Genomic DNA, 5,819 nt, shown 5'->3' on the forward strand with positions numbered 1-5,819 from the left:
AATATTTTTACATGCCGCCAAGGACGAGTTATAAGAAATGTATGGTTGTTAAATACAACAGATCTTAATTGATTTCACCCCTCCCCTATAAAGTCACTGTCCACTGCCAAGTGCCAATCAAATTCATTTGTCGACTTTGATGCAGCTCTGCTGATTAGAACTACTCTGACTAGATCCATGAAAAATGCAGCACTATCAGAATGCCAATATATAACTTCATGTGTTCATAGTCCAATAGTGGTTTCATTAAAACAAAAGGGAATGGCATATGAAATTTTTCATTGATGTTACAAGGCTATGCTAAGATATAGAAGTCACCAAATGTCTTGTAGTTTCTATTTGCTGTATTTTCATTGATGTTACAAGGCTATGTATAGTTGTAGAATTTCTTTTTCCCTCCTGCTATTTAGAATGCTAAGATATAGAGGTCACCAAATGTCTTGTAGTTTCTATTTGTTGTATTATCGACCTATCTTTGGAAAAATTAACATTGTAATGCAATATGAGGGCAAAGAGCGACCCGTCGTTTGCATAATACTTGTTGCGCGTCGGTGGAGGGTCTGAGGAGGCGACTGTTGATGATGAAGTCTTCCTCATGATATATGTGTTCCGCACACCGGGAAAGATAGTGATCTTGATACTCTAATTGATTGCATATTCCCTAACATCAATGTAAATATGTCAAGCAAAGATTATATCACCTCTCGAGCGATATTATCTACGCAGAATGAATGGGTTGATATGATTAATATGAAGATGATAGGTCGTTTCCATGGGGATGAGATGGTGTACCATAGCTTTGACTGTGCGGTGGACGATCTACATAACTACTACCCTGAGGAATTCCTTAACACTTTGACACCCAATGGTCTACCTCCACATGTGTTGAAGCTGAAGATTGGTTGTCCGGTCATATTGCTTAGGAACATTGACCATATGAACGGACTTTGTAATGGTACCAGGCTTATCATACAGGGTTCCAAAAGAATACCATAGACGCAGAAATTGTGTTGTGACAGCACGCTGGAAAGCGGGTTTTTCTGCCTCGAATACCCTTATGCCAGTCGGACGATGAGATGTTCCCTTTCCAATTTAAACGAAAACAGTTCCCTATTCGGCTCAGCTTCGCAATGACTGTTAACAAGGCACAGGGGCAAACTATCCCTAACGTCAGGGTATACTTGCCGAAACCAGTGTTCCCGTATGGCCAATTGTACGTGGCGCTATCAAGAGCTACAGCAAGATCGAACATTAGGATCTTGGCTGTGCCGGCTGCTGAGAAGGACGTGAACAAGGAAAAAGGGAAAGGGAAGGAGAAGAAGAGACCGACAAAGGATATATTCACAAAGAATATTGTATATAAAGAGGTTCTAACTCTATGAAAGAGGTAATGCATTACACGTCGATACATATTTTTTCAAGATATATCAATAGTACTTTAACTTTAAAAATTAACAAACAACTTATGTGCATGATACTTCTAACTACAGCTTCAACTATCTGCATGCTTCAACTGCAAGAAGTTAGATGCCGCATCTTGGACCTGAAAATCTTCTAGATTATCTTTTATTGGTGACCAACTGTAGCTTGGTGTTCATGCAAAGCACGTTCTCTTAGTCGAAACATTGAGAGATTAGATTCTTAATTGTACAATATATTGTAAAACATGTATTGTAAAACACATATTTGTTATGATTAAAGTGAATGCTCGTGTATTGCAACTTGTAAAACATCACGATTACAGTATCTATTTTAGATACAGTATAACACGCGCTCATACATATGTTATCGTGATATTATGTGTACCCGTTGCAACACACAGGCATTTAACTAGTCATGTAACAAAAAAAACTAATACTAGTACCTAGTAACTATATGCAGTTGCACGTACAAAAGTTGTCACGCACCTCGTATTTGGTATTATTTTGTTTCAAAAAGTTACTCCAAAGTTCACACATTTGCCTTTGATCACATTATAAAAAAGTTACACTGTAAATCAAGGCGTCATACATACTTCTGAGTATATCTCGTTCTGTCACGTTAAAAAAAACATTGCTAACTCAAAACCATCTCAAAAAAAAAAAGATCCGTATAAAACATTCCAAAAAGAAATAGACAACATAATTTTCTTCCAAAATTAGAAATAATTAAATATACAATTTTATTATTACCTCCTAGGAAGTAATATGTGGTAAAAGATATCTAGATCAACAGTGCACATTTATTTGCGTGTACCACAGCAGATAGTCATTCTTCCATTCGAGGATATTTGAAAATTTAAAAATTACTGTGCTACATTTATTTTTAGAGACGGATATAGATCCAACTGTCTCTATAAGTTGATTTTCTAGAGGTGCCTCTAGATCTAGCTGACTCTAGAAATCCATTTATAGACACGGTTAGATCTAGAGCTGTCTCTAAAAAAAGGGGCATTTGTAGAGGCGGTCGGAAATACCTTACAAATGCATTTCTAGATGTGGCTAGCTGAGTGGTTGCGACACTTAGTATGATTTGATCGGTCATGTTTGGAACCACTTTTAATTGATTCGATTATAATCATCGTATGGGGATTTTCTTTCGACTCTTGATTGTGTGCTAGTTCAAAGTTTCAAAGTATGGATCAAAAGAATATAAAATAATCAAAGGATTCTCATTTTTTTCATCAAGAATCAGACTCTAAGCGGAAACAAAAAGGCCAAAAGGTGCTTTGGACTATTGCATGAGAAACCGAGAATTGTCTCTCCAAAAAGAAAACGAGAATTGTTTTTTTCCTTTTATTTATTTATGAGTAAAGTACACCATCAGTTCCTAAATTTATGCCGTTGTGTCGTCCCGGTCCCTAAACTTACAAAATGGTCATCTACGTACCTAGACAATGTTTGAGTCTCATTTTAGTCATGCCGGTTCTCAATCCAGTCCTCAAACTTGTCTACCTATCTTATTTTGGTCCGGAACTATCCAAAAAACTTCTACTCTCTCTCCGGTGACCAGAGGCCGGCACGAAGCCGCTGCCGCAGCGCGTCGCCGCTGAGCTCCCTCCCTCTCTACTCTCCCGAGCCAACGACTCAACCCGTCCTCATGGGCTCATGGCGAACCCATCGTCATTGTTGTTGAGTAGGCAACCAACGCAACCATCATCGGCAGCATCATCGCGTCGGCTCTGCCTCCGGCAGCGCTCCAGCTTCGTTGCTCCTCGCCTCCGCCTTGCACTCGGGCCACCATCCCTGTACACACTCAAACAAGTTCCTCAGCATCTTGTCCATACGCAACAGCAACACAGAGTCACAGACACAGTCACGGTCACACCCTCGCTGACCCCGACGTGGACAAGGTGGTGTGCCAGCTCGCGCGCGTCCGCATAATGGCGACGCGCGTCAGCACCTCGGCGGCTCGGCGCCGAGACGCCGCAGGCCACCGATCAACTGCAGCGAGCGTTGCAAGGCCTTTAATTTGCGCACACGGGGGCCACGAACGTGACGACAGAGACCAGCAACACGCCGGCCGCCTTGTGTCTCCCAAGAGACCAGCAACAGCAGCCAAGCAGCTGCAGTACTGAAGCCCTCCCGTCCCATCGCCTTGTGTCTCCCTTCCTGCCGTGCATTCGAGGAGAAAGATTTGCAGCGCACAAACCAAGCCGCGACTGCTGGTGCCGACTCCACCGCCGCTGGATCCGGTGCCGTGGTAGAGTACTGCTACTGCATAACGGAGGGGACCAGGGGACCAGCTTGTCGTTCCACCTGCAGCAGCGACCAGCGAGGGAAGAAGGGGTTGGTAAAATGCTTGTCTTACCACTGTGTTGTGATTAGAGTTGTAAGCCCCTTTGTGTTCGATCTAGTGGGTTTTCTAAAACGACGCAACTAGCGCTCATGCGTTCGGTGGGAGCACTCGTCCGGATGCACCTTGGGATCATCCGATTGAAATAACAGAAGTCGTCCAATCTCATCGAATAAAACCATGGAAATAATCGCACCTATCCCATACAATAGAACAAGCGCATCCCCGCATCTGAGAAACAAGCTCGCCCCCACGTCTACTCGTGGCGGCCCGTCCCCCGCCGCGCTGCCGTGCCATGTCGCGTCGCCATCCCCTGCCGCGCCACCGTGCCACGTCGCATCGCCATGCCCCGCCACGCCGCCATCCTCTGTGCGCCCTGTAGCCCTCCGCGCCCCATCCCCACCGCTGCTCCATCACCCAAATGTCCCATGAGAAATTTTACATCAGAAGATATGTTGCAACACGGAGCAATGCGAGATGTAACATCAAGTATTACTTGTTGCAACATCAGGAAAAAAAAGAACAACATTAGAATCAGGCTATAGCAACATCAGAACAAAGCTACTGCAATGGGAGATGCAACATCAGAACAAAAAGAGAGACTAATGCAACAAAGAAATATTACTTGTTGCGACATCAGAACAAGGCTACTGCAATGCGAGATGCAACATCAGAAAAAGGCTAATGCAACAAATAAATATTACTTGTTGCAACAGCAGAACAGGGCTATTGCAACATCAAATTCATTCGGCCGCAACTTGAAAAACGTTGCCATCATAAAAAGTCAGACGGCGAGGAAGAAGGGGCCGGCTCGGTGACGAGCGCCAGGCCTAGGCAGAGGCACGGGGCACCGACCGACGTGGGCGCGGGGCAGCAGCCGGTGGTGGTAGGCGGGGGCGCACATGGCAGCGACTGGCGGGGTTCCTCTCTGGCAGCCTCGACGGTCACAGGCATATTTTTTCAAGATATATCAATAGTACTTTAACTTTAAAAATTAACAAACAACTTATGTGCATGATACTTCTAACTACAGCTTCAACTATTTGCATGCTTCAACTGCAAGAAGTTAGATGCCGCATCTTGGACCTGAAAATCTTCTAGATTATCTTTTATTGGTGACCAACTGTAGCTTGGTGTTCATGCAAAGCACGTTCTCTTAGTCGAAACATTGAGAGATTAGATTCTTAATTGTACAATATATTGTAAAACATGTATTGTAAAACACATATTTGTTATGATTAAAGTGAATGCTCGTGTATTGCAACTTGTAAAACATCACGATTACAGTATCTATTTTAGATACAGTATAACACGCGCTCATACATATGTTATCGTGATATTATGTGTACCCGTTGCAACACACAGGCATTTAACTAGTCATGTAACAGAAAAAAAACTAATACAAGTACCTAGTAACTATATGCAGTTGCACGTACAAAAGTTGTCATACACCTCGTATTTGGTATTATTTTGTTTCAAAAAGTTACTCCAAAGTTCACACATTTGCCTTTGATCACATTATAAAAAAGTTACACTGTAAATCAAGGCGTCATACATACTTCTGAGTATATCTCGTTCTGTCACGTTAAAAAAAACATTGCTAACTCAAAACCATCTCAAAAAAAAAGATCCGTATAAAACATTCCAAAAAGAAATAGACAACATAATTTTCTTCCAAAATTAGAAATAATTAAATATACAATTTTATTATTACCTCCTAGGAAGTAATATGTGGTAAAAGATATCTAGATCAACAGTGCACATTTATTTGCGTGTACCACAGCAGATAGTCATTCTTCCATTCGAGGATATTTGAAAATTTAAAAATTACTGTGCTACATTTATTTTTAGAGACGGATATAGATCCAACTGTCTCTATAAGTTGATTTTCTAGAGGTGCCTCTAGATCTAGCTGACTCTAGAAATCCATTTATAGACACAGTTAGATCTAGAGCTGTCTCTAAAAAGGGGGCATTTGTAGAGGCGGTCGGAAATACCTTACAAATGCATTTCTAGATGTGGCTAGCTGAGTGGTTGCGACACTT

At 42.1% G+C, this 5,819-nt stretch overlaps 1 pseudogene; it reads left to right on the forward strand.

Moving 5' to 3' along the window:
• The first annotated feature begins 678 nt into the window (after positions 1–678).
• On the forward strand, positions 679–1,382 carry LOC136534560 (uncharacterized; annotated as a pseudogene).
• Positions 1,383–5,819: the final 4,437 nt, after the last annotated feature.

The sequence above is a fragment of the Miscanthus floridulus genome, unplaced genomic scaffold, assembly GCF_019320115.1.
Source record: "Miscanthus floridulus cultivar M001 unplaced genomic scaffold, ASM1932011v1 os_2047_1, whole genome shotgun sequence".
In the NCBI taxonomy this organism is placed as follows: Eukaryota; Viridiplantae; Streptophyta; class Magnoliopsida; order Poales; family Poaceae; genus Miscanthus; species Miscanthus floridulus.